The sequence below is a fragment of the Narcine bancroftii genome, chromosome 7 (assembly GCF_036971445.1).
Source record: "Narcine bancroftii isolate sNarBan1 chromosome 7, sNarBan1.hap1, whole genome shotgun sequence".
Lineage (NCBI taxonomy): Eukaryota > Metazoa > Chordata > Chondrichthyes > Torpediniformes > Narcinidae > Narcine > Narcine bancroftii.
Genome location: NC_091475.1, coordinates 162440873 through 162460594, shown reverse-complemented (window position 1 = coordinate 162460594; position 19722 = coordinate 162440873). Strand labels below are relative to the sequence as shown.

Sequence of the window (19722 nt, the reverse complement as noted above, 5' to 3'; positions counted from 1 at the left end):
GAAATAGGAAAATAAAGACACTGAGTGTCCATGGATTCAGGTCTAGCACTCCAGCAGCCTCTGCAGCCACACAGACCAGTTTGAATAATTGGCAACCCAAACTCCAGGTCCACTGGAGTTCCTTAAGCACCCAAAGTCTTCAGGAGCCCTATGGTGCCCTCAGCAGCCTCTCAAATCCAAGTTTTGGACCTGGTTCCCATGAGCCAGTTTCCAGCAGAGTGAAACCTGTCTGGGTTACTTCAGCTGCAAGTCGCCAAAATCCCACAGCCTATATGGCAGCTCAGCCCCTCGCTGGACCACTACTGCGATGACCATCACGTAGGGTTCTCTCCTAAGTTTCTCCTCAATGTGTTGTTTTCTCCCTGTTTCTGGTGCCCTGTGTGGGTCCACTGTTGCTCTAGAGTCTGCAACCCCTCATGTTACACTGCCCATGACACAGAGCGCATACAACCCATGGTTGCAGTAGGGCCCTGTGCAGCACTGTGACTCCACTCCCTGCTCTGTGGGGTCCACACTAGTGGGATTGCTGCCATTACAGTAACTCTGGCACCGTGCCACTATTTACAGTGACCTCCATAATGTTTGGGACATCAACACTATTTTCATTTTTTTGGCCCTGTGCTCGAGTTTTAAATATGTAATTGAACAATTCACATGTAATAAAATTGCACATTCCAAATTTTATTGTAGGTTATTCGTCTACACATTATTTTGACCATGTAGAGATTACGGCACTTTTTATACATAGTCCCATCATTTCAGGGCACCATAATGTTTGGGGCATTTGACTTCCCAAGTATTTGTGAGTACTCAGGTACAGTGTGTTTAATTGTTTCATTTGGTGCAGATAATAAGAGAACCAGGCTTGCTTCTAAGCTTTTGATCACCTTTAGAGACTGTAGTTGCCATTTTTCAATAGGAGGACCAGAGTTGAGCCAATGAAAGTCAAATAAACAATTATGAGGCTGAAAAGCAAGAATAAAACAATAAGAGACATTGCCCAAACCTTAGCATTACTAAAATCAACAGTTTAGAACATCATTAAGAAGAAAGAGTCCACTGATAAGCTCAGTAATCATAAAGGGACTGGTATTCCAAGGAAGACCTCCACTACTAATGACAGAATTCTCATCATATTGAAGAAAAATCCCCAAATAGATGTCTGACAGATTAGAATCACTTCTCGGGAGGCAGATGTGGATGCATCAATGACTAGTGTCTGCAAGAGACTTCATGAACAGAAATAGAGGCTAGACTGCAACATGCAAACGATGTCAAAGGTGCTATGCTTTGGATCTTGGGCGGTTCCTTTACATCTCCAAATTTTGCTCTTGCTTCACTCTAAGACAGGTTAATCTTGGTCTCATCTGCCAACAGGACCTTTTTCTAGAATTCTGCAAGCTCCTTTAAATACTTCTTGGCAAACTGTAATCTGGCCATCCTGTTTCAGTGACTAACTAGTGGTTTGCATCTTCCCTCTCTATTTCTGTTCATGAAGTCTCCTAAAGACAGTAGTGATTGAATCAGGTCTCTTTCCAATAACTGAGCCCACCAGCCTTCTCCTGCTTAATGATGTTCCAAACTGTTGATTTTGGTAATCCTAAAATTAACAGACTCCCAACACATATTCTGCTTGCCTGCACTGATTGAACAGTGACTTTTTTTTTAATTAAAGTTGAATGCAATTAATTTCATTTGATTCCAAGCAGATTTGCTGTGAAGAGAATTGCAGCTTCTCTGAGGAAGAGGTTGGTAGAATATGGAATCAAGAATCTTCTCTGTCAACCAAAAGGAAGAAAAGATCATGAGCAAAGATAAAATATTGCTGACTTCTGTCATTGCAATTGTTTATTGTTACTTGTATATTCTTTATATACATCATTGGCTTCCTTTAGAGGAAGTTAGTTGACCACACCAGAAAGCATTTCTGATCATTACTAATGACATATTCAACAAATTGTACTGTCGTGTCTCCCTGTCACCCCCATTTTGATCCATCTGAAACTAACATGATAGCGAGTTTCCTCCATTTTTTAGTTTTATTGCAGATTTCCAGCATCCACAGTTTTTTTTGTTTTGATTTAGCAACTTAAGACATTTAGGATGAAGAACTATGCAAAACAGACCAACAAAATATACAACTTTTAAAACTATTCCATGAAGGATTACCCTGTTCATAGTCTACCACCAAACTACACTATTAATAGAAAAGAAATAGAATATTTTTCATTTGATCCAACAGAATAATGATCAGTGCACTATTTTCATTCATGATCCATCAGCCTGTCGAAGATCGACAGCAGCACCATTATTCTGGTGGCATCAACCAAACTGCTATGCCACTGGAATAATGTAAACTTGAGATCTTGCTCAGGAAAGGGAAAAATATAAATGATTTGGAAAGTTTATTCAGTCAAAAAAAAAGCACCAAGTAAGAGAAAAATCTGCAATTGGTGTTCCCAATTAAAGCTAATGACAGTGTAATGGAAGATTCTAACCTATTTTTTTAACCTGTTTTTTTTTAATTTTCAGCTCTTGGTTCTGCAGTGCTGAGAACCCTTTTTTTTTAAAACTTGCAGCTTTGGGTTCTGCAAGGCTGAGAACCTAATTGTTTTTAGACTCAGCAGACATAAGCAAAATTCCGCCGAGGGGCCAGAGATACTGTTATCTGAAGAAAGGACATCTGTGTACCGAGAACATTTAATCTTCCTGCTTGTTTTGGTCACAGACTGTCAGAGACCTAGCCTTGATGTAGAATAAACCATTGTATTAAAAATGATAAGCTGAAAATTATATTATTCGTTAATTAACCTAGCGTGCTAGCTTGCTTGCTTATCTTTCTTGCTGTGCTGGGAATAGGTGCTTGGGTAAGCAGTTTTTGGGTAATATAAGGCAAGGTCCCACTGCTGAAGTGAGAGACTCTTCGAGAGGTGGCAACATCTCTCAGCAAGAAGAAGAAGAACTTCTGGAGTCCAGCCAACGTCCCGGTCAGGGGAGGTGGAGAAGCTGCTACCGCCGCTCTGACAACCTACTACCAGCGTGCAGTCGTTGCCTCGCTTTGGCAGTTGGGACCAGTCCAAGCATTGATAAGTATAGTTGGGAAGGGCTTGCATATTGTAGTGTGAAATCAGCTTTTGAATTTGTAATAAACATTTGTAACATCTGAACTGCTCTCGGTGTGTGTGTCTATTTTCTTTCGGTAGTTCAAACACTGTGACCAATCTAAAACGAACAAAGTGAGAGCTACAAGTTTACCCAAGACAGACAGTCAGATAGATAATTACTTGATGTGAAAATAAGCAGAAATATTTCTGATGATGTCTCAGTGATGCCAAAAGAGCCGGCCAACCAAAACAGCTTTTGAAATGGAAACTTGAATTAAAATAAGTGGTTTTGAGATTATTAGTTCAAAGAACAATGGCACCTATAAATCACAAAACAAAAAGGTTAATCCCATGTTGTTATTTATCAAATTAAATCCATCTGATTTAAAGCTGCACATTTGCTTTAAATATTAATAAATTTAACTTTAGCTCGTCAAATCAACCAGACACACATTGCTGAATCAGGAGTTAAACTTTCATTTTTATTCACTCAAAATCGCTTCCCACCCAGACACATATTTTGTTCGGTGATACTGTAAACACATTCAATCAATATTTAAGATGGTTAAATTCACATCCACTCTCTCTTGTAGTGAAGGCAATGAGAGTGCAAGAAAAATCTAATAATAACTTATAATATCAACTGAAAACAGAATTGATTTGACTAATGCTTCTTGCAATGTTCTGCCAAAATAATATGCAAGATATAACCTAATGTTTTTTTCCTTTTCTGAAAAGTGTAACTGTGGATTTGCACATTTCCTCTTTTAATTTTTGATTTTAGTTCATGTTTGATAACAAATTCAGATGCTTTTCTTTTCCTGATATTCACTTATATCACGTTTATTTTCATTCACTTTAACTCATGTGAACCAACATCTTGGGTTGAAATTTCTGGATAATTAATTGTGCTCCATTCCTTAAGTTTAAGGGTTTATTAAGCAATCCTGCAGAGAAGTATGGAAACTGAAAAAGTCAAGGGCATAGAATTTGGATTACTTGGCAGTTTTCCTTGGCACTAAATATACCTTTAAATCGAGATTTTGATTATTACATTATAATCTTGAGATGTTTGACAAATTCCAACACATGGCTGCATACTTACTTTCTCTGTACGCTGGCCGTGCATAAATAGCCAATAATAATGCTGTTATGAGCCCAGAGGACCCCAAAACCCAGCATCAATAGATATTCAACAAGACAAATAGTTATTTAAACAAAAGTTGTTTTTAATTATCCTTAGACATGAAAACAGGATCAAACTTTAACTTATTACAATTAACTTAACTAACCTAACTTAACCCCCTTCTAATTCTAAGCACACGCGTATGTAAGTTCAGAAAAGTTCTTTGATTCACAGTCCAATCTCACTTCTCATTCCTCCAAGTTCACTGGTTGCAGTGAACAGAATTTAACATATATGAATTTCACCAGGCTTTGGTGCTTGAAAGGTAAATAGTTACCACTCAGGAAGGTTCTTGTCAGTTTTCAGAGAGAGATCCCTTTTACTGAAGAAACATGCCCTATAAGGTTTTCCAGATGATAACCTCTTTCTTTCAGGTCACCACATTTCCCTTATTTCAAGTGAAACATTAGGCAGCCAGTCCTCTCCTCTTGTATGGACCACAAGGGCTTTGACCAAGCCGAACTAAGAACTCACAATCCATCCGCAAAATGGGATTTTCCACAAGCTTGCCAGTTCCAGTCCCAGCTGCTGCTGAACTGTAAAACTGCAGGACTGAATTCTCTCACTCTCAGAGAAAAAGCCTGTTTGACTTTCTCTGCTTGCAAAACTTGGAGTACAATTAATTATCCAGAAATTTCAACCCAAGATGTTGGTTCACATGAGTTAAAGTGCACTCCAGACAGTTTACGGCTCCGAGGAGCGGCCTCTTTCATCAAAACAACAATCCATTAGTGAAGTCTCCTAGGCACTTCCCAAAGTTTTGGAAAGGCCCCTAGGAGCCCTGTCTGGCTTGAGCAAAGCTCCAGTATTTTAAATGAAATCTGTTTTGAAGTGTTTGTATGTGACCTACACTAAAAAATCTGCCCCAATTTATCTTCCAAAAACATATCTATATACAATACAAACATGACATAATCTATCACAATGCCAATCATCATGAAACTGCCTATGTGAGCTCGTGTGGGTTACATGCCTAATACAGATTACACAACTTTCACCGTTTATTCAAAGGGACCATTAATTGCTTTCAGGTTGGTTGTCTAATGAGTTAAAGGTGAGCTCTGTGTATTCAACTGTTGGAAGGTGATTGGAAGAGAAAGAGACAGACCTAAACTAATTTCTATAGTAGCAATGCATGAAAATCAAAACCTCCTTACAGTGGAAATTTGAAATGAAACAAAAATGCTGGAAACACTCAACAGGTCAGGCAGTATCTGTAAAAAATGCTGAACATAAAACAGGAGCCACATGTCTGAAAACAAAGACTATCAAAGAGCTACATAGACACCACCTCTTATAAAGCCGAGCCTGTGGAGTAAGGGTCGTCCATCCTCTGATCATTTTGGGCGGCTGTGAAGGATTTCCCATTCATTCTCGTTTGCAGCCTACCCTTACATTTGAAAGCTCTTAACTGAAGTAATGGATTTAGTTACTTTCAAACTACAGCTGGAGTCCGTGGCATGGGATTTATCCAGAAAGGAAGCATCCTCATGGTTCAAAGTGTAATCATCTGCAACCATGGAACCTCCACTGTGTAAAGACGACAGTACAAGCTCTTTGGCCCAACTTCCAAGAATTTCCCTACAGCATAATTTTTCTGTTTCATGTACCTATCCGATAGCCTCTTAAAAGATTCCATTGTCCTCGCCTCCACTACTGATATCAGCAGCACATTCTATGTACCCACTACTCTCTATGTGAAGAACTTGTTTCCTCCCCCCCCCCCCACCCAACCCAAGTATTTGCTCCCTCTACATTTTAGTCTCTGGTCATCCAAAGAAGGTCACATTCAATATTCCAGAACGCTACAGAAATTCCTTTACTGCGTGGATTATTAATGTAATTTTCTCAATAGAAATTAGACATTGACCTTAAATCAACTACCCATATTCCATGATTAAAGAATTCGGCAGACTATCCACAGTAAACAAGGTTACTGTTACTTCCGTCAATAGTACCATACCTGCCCCTAAACTCTGAGTCAATAATATGGACTGCTGCAAACCATTGATGGAAAGGGTGGAAATGATCTTCAGTGAATAATGATAGAGCAAGTGAATTGTGATTTGTATGTGGGAGCATTGATAGGGAGATGTGTGTGAATGAGTGGTGGACTGCATGAAAGTTAATAAGTAATGATTTATCGTATCAACTGTCTGATGGGAGCATGTAATATGAAGTGGAGAGATGGCAATAAAGATACATTAACTGGGAGATGCATTCAATTATCTTGACCTTTAATGTGAGATTATTGAACTTGGTTACTCACTTCTAACTGTTAGGCAAACCTTGACTGCATTCTCCCTCTGTAGCTCCATGACTGGTGTTTCTGACTGTGGAGGACTTCAAAAGCCCCTCCCACAGTTTCTAGTCCATTGAGCGATTAATCTGAAAATCAGGGAGACTGCATTTGATACGAGCCTGCCACTGCTTGCTTTAAGTTGTCCAGAGTTGACGAAAGGAGAATGTTCCACCCTGTGAATGTGAGCCATTATAATCAAGAGCACAATGGTTCCGAGTGGATGCAGTAAACACATTAGTCAGGATTGCATATCTTCCTCACTTACAATTACACTATGTCATCTTGACATGGGTCTTGTAAGAATTACGATTTAATGATCTAAGACTTTTAAAGCGTGGTTAAATCTCAACATTAGTGAAACAGGAAAGTCGGCAGAAGCTGATTGTAGAACAAAAAACACTCAGAAATGCTGGAAGAACTCGGCCAGTATCAGTGTCCATAGGAGGTAAAGCTATATTACCGACGTTTCTGGCTGAGCCCTCCTTCAAGGTATAAGCAAAGAACAGGAAAAACATCTGAATAAAGATTGAAGATTGGCAGTGTAAGGAGTCCAGACCACCAGTCAAAAGGTGTTAATTGGATATGATAGGAGGAAAGGTGAGAATTGATTTTGGCTCTGTGAAAAGAGGGAAAAGGGAAGAGAGAGACAGACAGTGAGAGAGAGAAAAAAAGATGGTGTAGCGTGAATAAAAGTTCTCACAACTGGATGGGGAACAATCGCTTTTATGAGCTTATAATTATGGATTGGGTTTCACAGTAGTCTTTGGAAGGGTTTTGGGTTTAGGTGGGAAACCAGGGTTATATGTGAGCAGATGGGGCGAATCCGGGAGGCGGAGCCAGCCATCAACACAATACACTACCAATGAATCCCAGTTCACTGCATTCACCCCTTCCTGTAGAACTTAGGATCTGTGGATGAAGACAAAGAACTTGGGTTCAGAAAAAAAGTTGAAAATACATTTATTTACAAATTTACAGATTTAAGTGGTCTGGGGTTCTGGAGCACCTTAGACCCGGGGGGCCTTGGACTCCTTGGGTCTCCTGATCCCCTTGTGAGGGAGGAAAGATGGGCTGTGTCTCCAGCTACTCAGTGGTGGGGGTCCACTTTCCTCCTGAACCAGATTCCCCGAAGCCCTGACTGGGGATGGTGAGAATGAGCTCTGTGGTTTACAGGGCACATGGCAACAAGATTCCACCTAGCAATCTTGTCATTTTTGATTTCCTCCTCTGTTCTGGCAGGAGCCAGGTCCCTGATTGAGAAGGTGTCCTCCCTGCCATCAAGGTAAGAGTATGTGCGATTGGTGTGGAGCAGTTTCACCTTTCCACCAGGGGGTTGGTCTTGCTTCTCCTCACATGCTTCCTGAGAAGGATTGGACCAGGAGTGGTGATCCAGGTTTGGAGTTGAGTTCCTGAAGCCAACTTTCTTTCAAAATTGAATAGGAGCTCCTGAGGAGTAGCATTGGTCACAGTACATAGTAGCAACCGGATGGAATGTAGCGCCATAGGAAGAGCTTCTTGCCAGTGTGAGTCTGGAAGGCCTTTTGACTTCATGACCAGTTTGAAAGCCTTACAGTCCATGGTATTCTCCTTTTCAACCTGCCCATTCCCCCAGGGGCTGTAGCTAGCAGTCCTGCTGAATGCGATGCCCATCACCAACAGGTACTAACATAGCTCGTCACTCAAAGTTTGAGCCCTGGTTGCTATGAAATATAGCCGGGATACATGAACATGGTGAAAATGGAATCTAGGGCCTTTATGACTGACAAAGTGGACGTGACTGGATATGGAATGGCAAACAGAAAGTGGGAGTACTCAGCAACAATAGAGGAAGAAAGTGTTCCTGTTCATGTAGGGGAGAGGTCCCTTAAAATTGACACTGAGGCATTCGAAGGGCCTGGATGACTTGATCAGGTACACCTTGGTGGGGCAGTAGAAGTGCAGCTTGCACTCCACGCAGATCAGGCAAGACCTGGTCATTTCCCTGATGTCTTTCATGGAGTAGGACAGATTGCGTGCCTTGACAAAATGAGCCATGTGGGCAACCCCTGAATGGCAGAGATCATTATGGAGAGACTGCAGTTGACTAGTGTGTCCAGAGGTACAGCTTCCTCTGGATAAGGCATCTGGGGGGTCATTAAGAGCTCCTGGCCGATAAGCAATGTCATAATTGCAAGTGGAGAGCTTGATCTTCCACCTACCAATCTTGTCATTTTTGATTTTCCCCTCGACATATTAAACATGAATGTGACCGAGTGCTACTCAGTGAGGAGCGTAAATTTCTGATCCGCCAGGTAGTGTCTCCAGTGCCTCACAGCTTCTACAATGGCTTGAGCCTCCTTTTCCTCAGAGGGGTTCCGGAGCTGGTGACCTTGTAATGTCAGAGAAAAAAATGAAACCAGCCTGCCCACCTGGTTGAGGGTAATGGCCAAGGCTATGTCCAAAGAGTTGCTTTCCACTTGAAAAAGTACATTCTCATCCACCATGTGCATGGTGGCTTTCACAATGTGATTTTGGAGGAAATTAAAAGCTGCTTGGGCTTCAGACGAAAGGGGGAAATTAGTGGCTTTTAAGAGAGGGTGAACCTTATCAGCGTATTGAGGGATACACTGGGCGTAAGATGAGAAAACCCCCAGGCATCTCCTCAAAGCCTTTGTGGTTCCAGGGATGGGGAGCTCTAGCAGGGGGTGCATCCTATCGGGATCGGGGCCAATGATGCCATTCTCCACCACGTACCAAGGATAGCCAGATGTTTAATCCTAAACATGGACTCTTCAGACTTATAAGTGAGGTTCAGGGCTTTCGTCACGTGGAGAAAAGTCTGGAGGTTGACCACAGATGGTGACATTATTGAGGAAGGGGAAGGTAGTCTTCAACCCATACTCATCCATCATTCTGTCCATTTACCTCTGGAAGATTGAAACCCTGATAGTTATACCAAAAGGGACCCTCCGGAATTGATAGAGATGTCCATTAGCCTCAAATACCGTATATGGTCGGTACTCAGAATTGGCAGCTGGTGATAAGCAGCTTTCAGGTCGATGGTTGAATAGACCCAATACTGCGCAATATCATTCACCATGATTGATTTTCGAGGGGGTAGTATGTGTCCAGGAGTTTTTAACCGATTAATAGTTTGGCTATAGTCAATTACTACCCTGGATGAGTTTTCCCCTTTTACCACCACTTGCACTCTCCACGGGCTGGTGATAGTTTCGATTATGCTTTTGTCGAGCAGATGTTGTGTCTCAAACTTTTATGAAATCTTGGTCTGCTGTACTGTACCTCTTGCTCTCATAGCAATAGGTTTGCATTCAGAGGACACATTAAAGAAGTGAGGAGGGGCATTCGATATTCAGTGTGGAGAGGCTGCATATGTGTCCTGATTTTAGGGGCCCGCCATTCTGAACCGTTACGAGGATGGATGGGTGGGGGGGGGGGGGGGGGCTGGAAGGGACCAGAATACTCCAAGGTCACACTTTTAAGGTGACACAGGAAATCCAGGCCCAACAACACCAGAGCACACAATTCATCAAGTATATACAGGTGAAATTTACAGAACTTGCCCCCTTCAAATGACATATGTACTATACAAGGTTGTTGAACACGCGTAGAATGCGAATGAGACATGAGAAATATGCGATAATTGGAAGGTTGTATTCTTGCACAGTCCATGAGTCTATGAAGCTTTCAGTCGAGCCTGTGTCAATTAGGCATTTAGTGGAATGTCCGTATACACTCACAGTCACTATGCAGTTGCTGAGCTGGTGAGGTCTGTCCTGATCTAGGACCATTGACACTAGGACCCCAGAGACTCCATACTCCTCACTCGAGTGGCCCCCACTGTCCTGGGTTGCCCTGCATGTGTAAGATCGTGTCGACCTCATGGCGCATCAAGATGGCTGCCCTCCTTCCTCCTCCGATGATGGCACTGTTTGAATTTGGGTCATGGTAAGATGGCCGTTGCCTAACTGCAACCCTTCATCGGCATGTAATGCAGGAAGTGGGCTTGGGTGAATTCGGGGCAGATGACTTGGAATTGGATCCTGGAGCGGTGCAGGCCATGGACTTCCCCAGGCTTCCCGTGACGCAGCAAACCCTCACCCATTGCCCTTTTTTTTTAAAAACCACAGCTAGAACACACTGAGTCTTTAGCCAGACAACGAGATCGGGGGTGCTGGCTCTTGCTGCAGAAAAAGCTCTCCCTAGCAAGGGAAGTGGCAGCCACTGGGGCTGGGGTAATAACATAACATAACAATTACAGCACGGAAACAGGCCATTAGGCCCTTCTAGTCCGCACCGAACCAAACACCCCTTTCTAGTCCCACCTCCCTGCACAATGCCCATAACCCTCCATCTTCTTCTCATCCATATACCTGTCCAACCTTTTCTTAAATAATACAATTGACTCCGCCGCCACTATTTCTCCCGGAAGATCATTCCACACAGCTACCACTCTCTGAGTAAAGAAGTTCCCCCTCATGTTACCTCTAAAGCTCTGCCCCTTAATTCTTAACTCATGTCCTCTTGTTTTAAACTTTCCTCCTCTTAACGGAAATAGTTTATCCACATCCATTCTGTCTATCCCTTTCATAATCTTAAATACTTCTATCAAATCCCCTCTCAACCTTCTACGCTCCAAAGAATAAAGACCCAATCTATCCAATCTCTCCCCATACTCCAGATGCTTAAACCCAGGCAACATTCTGGTAAACCTTCTCTGCACTCTCTCCACTCTGTTTATATCCTTCCTATAATTAGGCGACCAGAACTGCACACAGAACTCCAAATTAGGCCGCACCAACGTCTTATACAATCTCAACATCACCTCCCAACTCCTATATTCCATGCAATGATTGATAAAGGCCAGCATACTAAAAGCCTTCTTCACCACCCTATTCACGTGAGTTTCTACCTTCAGGGAACGATGTACCGTCACTCCTAAATCTTTCTGCTCTTCTGTATTCCTCAATGCTCTCCCATTTACCACATATGTCCTATTCTGATTCTTCTTACCAAAATGAAGCATCTCACACTTATCAGCATTAAATTCCATCTGCCATTTTTCAGCCCACTTTTCTAAGCAGCCCAAATCCCTCTGCAATACTTGAAAACCTTCTTCATTATCCACTATTCCACCTATCTTAGTATCATCTGCATATTTACTAATCCAATTCACCACCCCATCATCTAGATCATTAATGTATATAACAAACAATGGGCCCAATACAGATCCTTGAGGCACACCACTGGTCACCGGCCTCCAACCTGACAGACAATTATCCACTACCACTCTCTGGCCTCTCCCTTTCAGCCAATGTTCAATCCATTTGACTATCTCAAAATTTATACCTAAAGACTGCACCTTCCTAACTAACCTTCCATGTGGTACCTTATCGAAGGCCTTACTGAAGTCCATATAGACAACATCCACTGCGCTACCCTCATCCACATTCCTAGTCACCTCTTCAAAAAATTCAATCAGATTGGTCAAACATGACCTTCCTCCCATAAATCCATGTTGAGTGCTCCTGATCAGACCCTGTCTATCCAGATGTTTATAAGTACTATCTCTAAGAATTTTCTCCATTAATTTACCTACCACAGATGTCAAACTTACAGGCCGATAGTTGCCAGGCTTCCTCCTTGAACCCTTTTTAAATAACGGAACCACATGCGCAATGCGCCAATCCTCCGGCACTATCCCCATATCTAATGACATTAGATTGGTCCTTGGAAGGGGTCATCTGGGTGAGCGAGCTCGCTGGCTTGAAGATTTTCATTCTTGAGCTTGGCCTATTCAAATGATTTGGCCAGTTCAACGTGGCTATCCGGGTCCTTCTTTCCTGACTCAAGTGGTCACTGTCTCATGTACCTCAAGTGGACCCCCATGACTAGAGTGTCCCAGATCTTTTCTTCCTCACGAACACAGCCCATACCTACACTTCTTGGCAAGTGTCCACAGATTCAGCAGGTAGTTATCGATGATCTCTCCTGGCTGTTGGTGATGTAGAACGAGTCAGTGCCTTGCTAGGTCCTCATTTTGTGACTTCAGGTACCGAGCTTTCAATGCCTCGATGGCAGCATCATCTGTAGTGCAGTCCCTGATGACTGCGTACCTTTTCGTTCCTACCCTTGAAACGAGTGCAGACCTCAAGTTAATCGGTGTGGAAGACTTCTCTGATCACATTCAGGTAGGCCTGGAAGCAGTCTAGCCAGTATGTGAACTCCTCAGCTGCATCAGGGGACAGAGGGTCTATCAGCAACGGACCTGGCTTGAGTAGTGCTTCCATTGTTAGGGAATAAGCTAAAAAATAGTAACCTGAATAAAAGCTCTCATAACTGGAGGAAGAAAAAATGCTTTTATTAGCTTATAACTATGGATAGGGGTTCACAGTAGGAAGGGTTTTGGGTTTAGGCAGGAAACCAGAATTATATGTGAGCAGATGGGGGTGGAGCTAGGAGGCGAAGCCAGCCATCAGCGCAACGCACTACCAGTGAATCCCAGTTCACTGCACAGGGGGGAAGGAGGGGATGTGGTTTAATGGGAATGTGAGAAGTCAATGAAAATGCCATCCAGTTGGAGGTGGCCAGATGGAAGATGAGTGGTTGTTCCTCCAATTTTTGGGTGGTCTCAGTCTGGCAGTGCAAGAGACTATCGACAGACATGTCAACAAAGGAATAGGATGGGGAATTGAAATAGGTGGCCACTGGGAGATCCACGCTATTGCGGTAGACAGAGCCAGGGTGCTCAACAAAACAATCTCCCAGTCTGTGCCCAGTCTCTCCAATGAAGAGGAAACCACAATGGGAGCACCGGATGCAGTAGATGATCCCTGCAGATTCACAAGTGAAATTTTGCTTCACTTTAAAGGATTGCTTGAGCCCCGTAGGGTGGTGAGGGAGGAGATGTGGGAGCAACTGGTTCCAGGGGTAGATGCCTAGGGGATGATTGGTGGGGAGGGAGGAGTGGACAAGGGAGCCATGGATGGAGTGGTCCCTGCTGAAGGTGGAGAGGGAATAAATATCTGGTAGTGGAATCACGTGGTAGGTGGCAGAAATGGGGGAGGAAGACATGTTGGAAACTGGTGGAGTGGTAGGGGAATCCTGTCTTTATTGCACGTGGGAGGGGGGCGCGAAGGGGGCCAGGGCAGATGCGCGAGTAATGGAGGACATGTAGGGGAGTGCCGAGTTGATAGTGTTAGAGTGAAAGCCACATTATTTGAAGGAGGAGAACATCTCCGCATCCTGGGAGCAGATGTGTCGGAGATGGAGGAATTAAGAGAAGGGAATGGAATCTTTACAGGGTCAGGGTGTGAAGAGATGTAGATGAGGTAGCCAAGGGAGTTGGTGGGAGTAAGCATCAAACTATTGATATCAGTTTAGATAATTCATTGAAGATTGCTTCCATTTGCCGATTCTGACTGCAGAGAACGTAATTAGGTTTCAGATCAATTTAGTTTCACAGTTTTATAAATACATGAAGATCAAATTGAGATCCACTCTCACCTTTGAAACAATTGACCTATTTACTCTTTCCTGTGCAAAAAGTTCCCTTTCTTGAGTATAAACACCCAACGTTATTTTACCTGTTATTTTCTGAGCCAGAGAAAAATGAAGGGCTGCATAAACTTCCCAAAGGTGAATCAGGCATGATTTGGGTGGATGAAGGATTGAATAGGATATGTTGCATGAGTCTTCACTCCCAAAGAATGTATGCATTTACCAGCAAAGTGGTATGAGCCTGATATGAGTCACTGCCCTAAATATGTTTTATAAAGAAGGAATAAAAGTGCTGAAAATTCCTTGCTGATTTATCTTTAGAACATAGAACATTACAGCACAGTATAGGCCTTTGATCCATGATGTGGGGCTGACCTATGTAAACCTACGACACAATAACCTAATCCTTTCCTTCCTCACATAACCATCTGTTTTTATTATATCCATGAGCCTATCCAAGAGTTCTTTGAATGTCTCTATTGTTCCAGCATCAATCACCACATCTTTGCATTTCAGACTCCCAACGTTCTGTGTGGAAAAAAAATTTGCCTCTGATATCTCCACTAAACTTTCCTCTACTCACCTTGAATGGATGTCCTCTGGTATTTGCAGTTGTCACTCCGGGAAAAATGTGCTGGCTACCTACCCCATCTATGCACTTCATAATCTTATATTAAGACACCTCCCATCCTTTGTCACCTCAAAGAGAAAATCCTTGCTTCACAAGACAGGATCTCCAATCCAGGCAACATCCTGGAAAAAAATCCTCTGCACCCTCCCCAAAGCAGCTACCTCCTCTTGTCAAGAGATGATCAAAACTGAACATAATACTCCAAGTGTAGTCTAACCTGACTTGTATTGAGGTGCAAAATTGCCTCATGGCTCTTGAACTCAAACCCTCAACCAATGAAGGCCAGCACACCCTTAGACTTCTTAACAGCCCCATCAACTTGTGCCCCCACCTCAAGGGATCTTTGGGGCTGGCCCCTCTGTTCCTTTATACTGTTAAGACTCCTGTCATTAACCATGTACTCCACATTCAATTCAATACTTAAATTCAACATAGCACTTCTCAACTTATGTCTGTGTTCATTTCTGGCCAACCCGTCTTATCTCTGAATGGATGCATGTCAGAATTGCACTGTATCCGTGTTGTAGTTAATCAAATTCAACATGGAGGCCACCAAGTCCAGCAAGTTGTTGGACACCACTGCCAACCTCTCACCAGGCAATATTTTCCATATTTGCCCGAATTTTACCTGTAAACACGCAATGTTAATATAATTTTTAAAATTTTGGTCATATGCAAGTTGCATAGGTGGTAAGTCAGGGAATACCTATGCACTGATGTGCTGGGATCACTGGAAAATGATTAATTTTGCACCAATATTTTTAAAAGCAGAACATTATGACATTCTTGCCCTGAGTCTCTGCCCTTAAGAGTGATGAAGGCCAGATTATTAGATATATTTAAAGTGAAGATAAAATATTTGAATAGTCAAGGAATTAAGCATTATGGGGAACTGGCACAGGAGAAGAATGGAGGCCATAGTAGATATACATTGATCATACTGAATGGCAGAGTAGGTTTGAAGGACTTGGTGGCCAATTTCAGCTTTGTTCTTGTGTTCATAAGAGATAAAAGCAGGAACAGGCCATTTATCCCCTTGTTCTGATTCTGCCATTCAACAAGGTCATGGCTCACTGAACTCAGCATCACTTCCTGGGACCAAACCACATTCCATCAGTCTCTTAATAGCTAAAATATCTATTCCTCTTTAGGATGGAGGTTATCTTTGATAAACAAGTGACCACCACAGTTTATTTGTTATGTTCTCTATCATTCTAATAGAGATGTTATTGGGCACACAGAACACTACAACACAGTACAGGCTCTTTGGCCAACCCATAAACCTCTTCCCAACAAAAAGAAAGTACTCAACCTTCCCTATCCCATAACCTTCTATTTTCCCTTCATCTATGTGCATGTCTAAGTGTCTCTTAAATGCCCCTAATGTTTCACCTTCCACCACCATACCTGGCAAGGCATGCCAGGCACCCACACCTCTGTGTAAATAAACCACTTACCCCGATATCTCCCCTAAACTTCCCTTCCTTATTTTTGTACACATGTCCTCTACTATTGCTGATCCTGCTCTAGGAAACTGGTGCTGGCTGTCCACCCTATTTATGCTTCTCATAATCTTGTAGACCTCTATCAAGTCTTACCTCATCCTTCTATGCTCCAATTGAAACGTCCCAGCTCTGCTAACCTTGCCTCACAAGACCTGTTTCCCAATCCAAGCAATGTCCTGGTAAATCTCCTCTGCACCCTCTCCATAGCTTCCACATCCTTCCTATAGTGAAGTGACCAGAACTGAACACAATACTCTAAGTGTGGTCTTACCAGAGATTTGTAGAATTGCAACATGATCTCTCTACTCTTGAGCTCAATCCCCCTATTAATGAACCCCAGCATCCTATCAGCCTGTGCAAGAACCTTGAGTGATTTATGGATTTGGACCTGAAGGTCCTTCTGTTCATCCACCCACTTAAGTAACCGACCATAAACCCTGTACTCAGACTTTTGGTTCATCTTCCAAAATGCATCACCTCACACTTATCTGGATTGAAATCCATCTGCCACTTTTCTGCCCAATTCTGCATCCTGTCAATGTCCTCTTGTAACCTTCAACAATCTTCAACCTTTATGGCATCCGCAAACTTACTGACCCATCCTTCCACCTCTTCATCCAGGTCATTTATAAAAATCTCAAAGAGCAAAGGTCCCAGAACATATCTCTGCGGCACTCCACTAGTCACCGACCTCCAGGCAGAGTACTTTCCTTCCACTTCTACTCTCCGCTTTCTTCCTAGAAGTCAATTTTGTATCCACACAGCCAAGGTTCCACTGATGCTGTAACTCATGATTTTTCTGGATGAATCTCTCATGTGGGACCTTGTCAAATACCTTGATAAAATCCACGTAGACCACGTCTACCTCCTACCCTCATCAATTTATTTTGTTACCTCCTTAAAAAACTCAATCAGACACGAGGCACGACCTTCCCTTCACAAAGCCATGCTGACTATCCTCGAGAAGACTGTACTTCTCCAAATCCTTAAGAATCCTCTCCATTAGTTTATACACCACTGACGCAAGACTCACCAGTCTATAATTCCCAGTTTCTCTCAATTACCCCTTTTAAACAAGGGGACTACATTTGCCATTCTCCAAACCTCTGGCACATTCACAGCAGCAAAAGAAGATTCAAAGATCATTGCTACTGCCCCAGCAATCTCTTCTCTTACTTCCCACAGCAGTCTGGGGTATATCACACCTAGCCCTGGGGACTTATCAATCTTATGTTTTTAAGAAGATCCAACACTTCCGCTTCCTTAATTTCCACATTGTCCAGCACACAGGCCTGTTCAATTTCGACCTCACCGTGATCAAGGTCCTTTTCTCGCGTGAATGCTGACACAACATTTCATTTAGGACCTCCCCAACCTCCTCTACCTCCAGGCATGATGCCTCCTTTATCCTTTAGCAGCCCCACCTTCATTTTCATCACCCTTCTGTCCTTCACTTACGCATAGAACACCTTGGGGTTCTTCTTAATTCTGCATGTCAAGGCCTTCACATGCCTTCTTTGAGCTCTCCCGTCTATTCTTAAGCTTCTTCCTGGCTACCATATACTTCTCATGAGCCCTTCCTGTTTCCTGATTTCTATATCTAATGTGTGCTTCCTTCTTCCTCTTGACTAGCTGCCTCTCCTGCTTCATCAACCACAATTCCCCTTTCCTATCATCTGTGCTTTCACCCTTGAACATCTGTTTCCAATTTCTTCTTGCTATTTCCTGCCTCATCCCTTCATAATTAGCCCTTCCCCAGTTTGACTGTTTAAGTCCTTTTCCATAGCTATGTTGAAGCTAAGGGAGTTGTGGTCACTCTCACCAAAATACTCCCCTACCAAGAGGTCCACCACCTGACCAGGTTCATTGCCCAGAACGAGATCCAGTGTGGCTTCTCCTCAAGTCGGCCTCTCCACATATTTTGTCAGGAATCCTTCTTGTACACGCCTGATAAATTCAGCCCCATCTATCCCTCTTGCAGTCAGTAGGTGCCAGACAATATTAAGGAAGTTGAAATCACCCATAACTACAACTCTGTATTTCCCGCACCATTCCAAAATCTGCCTGCCTCTCTGCTCCTCAGTATCCCGAGGGCTATTTGGGGGCCTATAGACTAATCCCAGGACAGTGATAGTTCCCTTCCTATTTCTGAATTCCACCCACACCGACTCAGTGAAATCTCCCTCTGCAGCATTCTCCCTTTCAATAGCCGTGGTACTATCCCTGACCAGTAATGCTACTCTCCCCAACACAACCCACCCCCACTTTTTCTACCTCCTATTCTTGTTAAAACACCCAAACCCAGGTACCTGCATCAGCCAATCTTGCCCTTCCTCCAGCCAAGTCTCTGTAATGGCCACATCGTAGTTCCACAACTGAACCATGAGCTAAGTTCATCCCCTTTATTTCTAATTCTCCTAGCATTGAAATAGACACATTTCAAATCATCTTAATGGCTACCTTTATGTTTTGTCCTCTGCCTGTCTTTCCTCACTGAGAACTCAAAGCATCTTTCTTTTGTCTTTCTACCCTAATCTCTGCCCTCACATTCTGATTCCTACACCCCTGCCATACTAGTTTAAACCTTCCCCAACAGGTTTAAGCAAACCTGCCTGCCAAGATATTGGTCCAGCTCTAGTTCAGATGCAGCCCATCCTTTTTGTACAGGTCAGACCTTTCCAAGAAGAGATCCCAAAGATCAAGAAATGTGAATCCCTGACCCCTGCACCAACTCTTCACTCATGCATTCATCTGCCACAACATCCTGTTCCTACCCTCTGACACATGGCACAGGCAGCAATCCTGAGATTACCACCCCTTAGGTCCTGCTTTTTAATTTCCTAAATCTTTATTTTCCCTCTTCAGGACCTCATCCCTACTCCTATCTATGTCATTGGTCCCTACATGGACCACAACATTCAGCTGCTCGCCCTCTCTCTCCAGAATCATGTGAACTCAATCAGAGGCACCCCTAACCATGGCACCTGGAAGGCAACATACCATCGGGGTGCCTCGATCTTGTTCACAAAACCTCCTATCCACTTGTCTAACCAATGAGTCCCCAATCACCATTGCTCTACTCTTCTCCCACCTTCCCTTCTGAGCCAGCGGGGCAGCCTCTATGGCAGAGACGTGACCACCTCAACTTGTCCCTGGTAGGTTGTATTCCCCCCCCCACAAACATTATCCAAAACCGTATACTTATTGTTGAGAGGTACGGCCACAGGGGTTCTCAACACTGTCTGTCTCTTCCCTCTCCTGACAGTCACCTGTCTTCTGACTTGTAGGGTGACTGCCTCCCTGAAACTCCTGTCTATCCTCTGCCTCCTTTAAGATCTGTATTTCATCCAGTTCATGGTCCCTAACTCAATTTTACAGGAGCTGTAGCTGGATGCACCTTTTGCAGTGTAGTCCAAGGAACAAATGTGCTGACCCTGAATTCTCACATCCTACAACTGGAGCACTGGACTGCCCTAACAACTGCCTCCATTATC

The 19722-nt window shown here is 43.2% G+C and overlaps 2 long non-coding RNA genes across 2 annotated transcripts in view; one reads left to right on the top strand and one right to left on the bottom strand.

Annotated features, from left to right (window-relative positions):
• The window catches only part of LOC138739303 (uncharacterized), a 29582-nt gene extending 26415 nt beyond the window's left edge, over positions 1 to 3167 (top strand). The window contains exon 2 of the long non-coding RNA XR_011342154.1: positions 1710 to 3167. This is a non-coding gene — a long non-coding RNA (uncharacterized lncRNA). The remainder of the gene's footprint in view (positions 1 to 1709) is intronic.
• LOC138739304 (uncharacterized) lies at positions 661 to 17774 on the bottom strand. Its single transcript, XR_011342155.1, has 3 exons — positions 17687 to 17774; positions 6560 to 6678; positions 661 to 965 (listed from the first exon to the last, which is right to left on the bottom strand). It is a non-coding gene; the product is annotated as an uncharacterized lncRNA (long non-coding RNA).
• Between the last annotated feature and the right edge of the window lie 1948 nt (positions 17775 to 19722).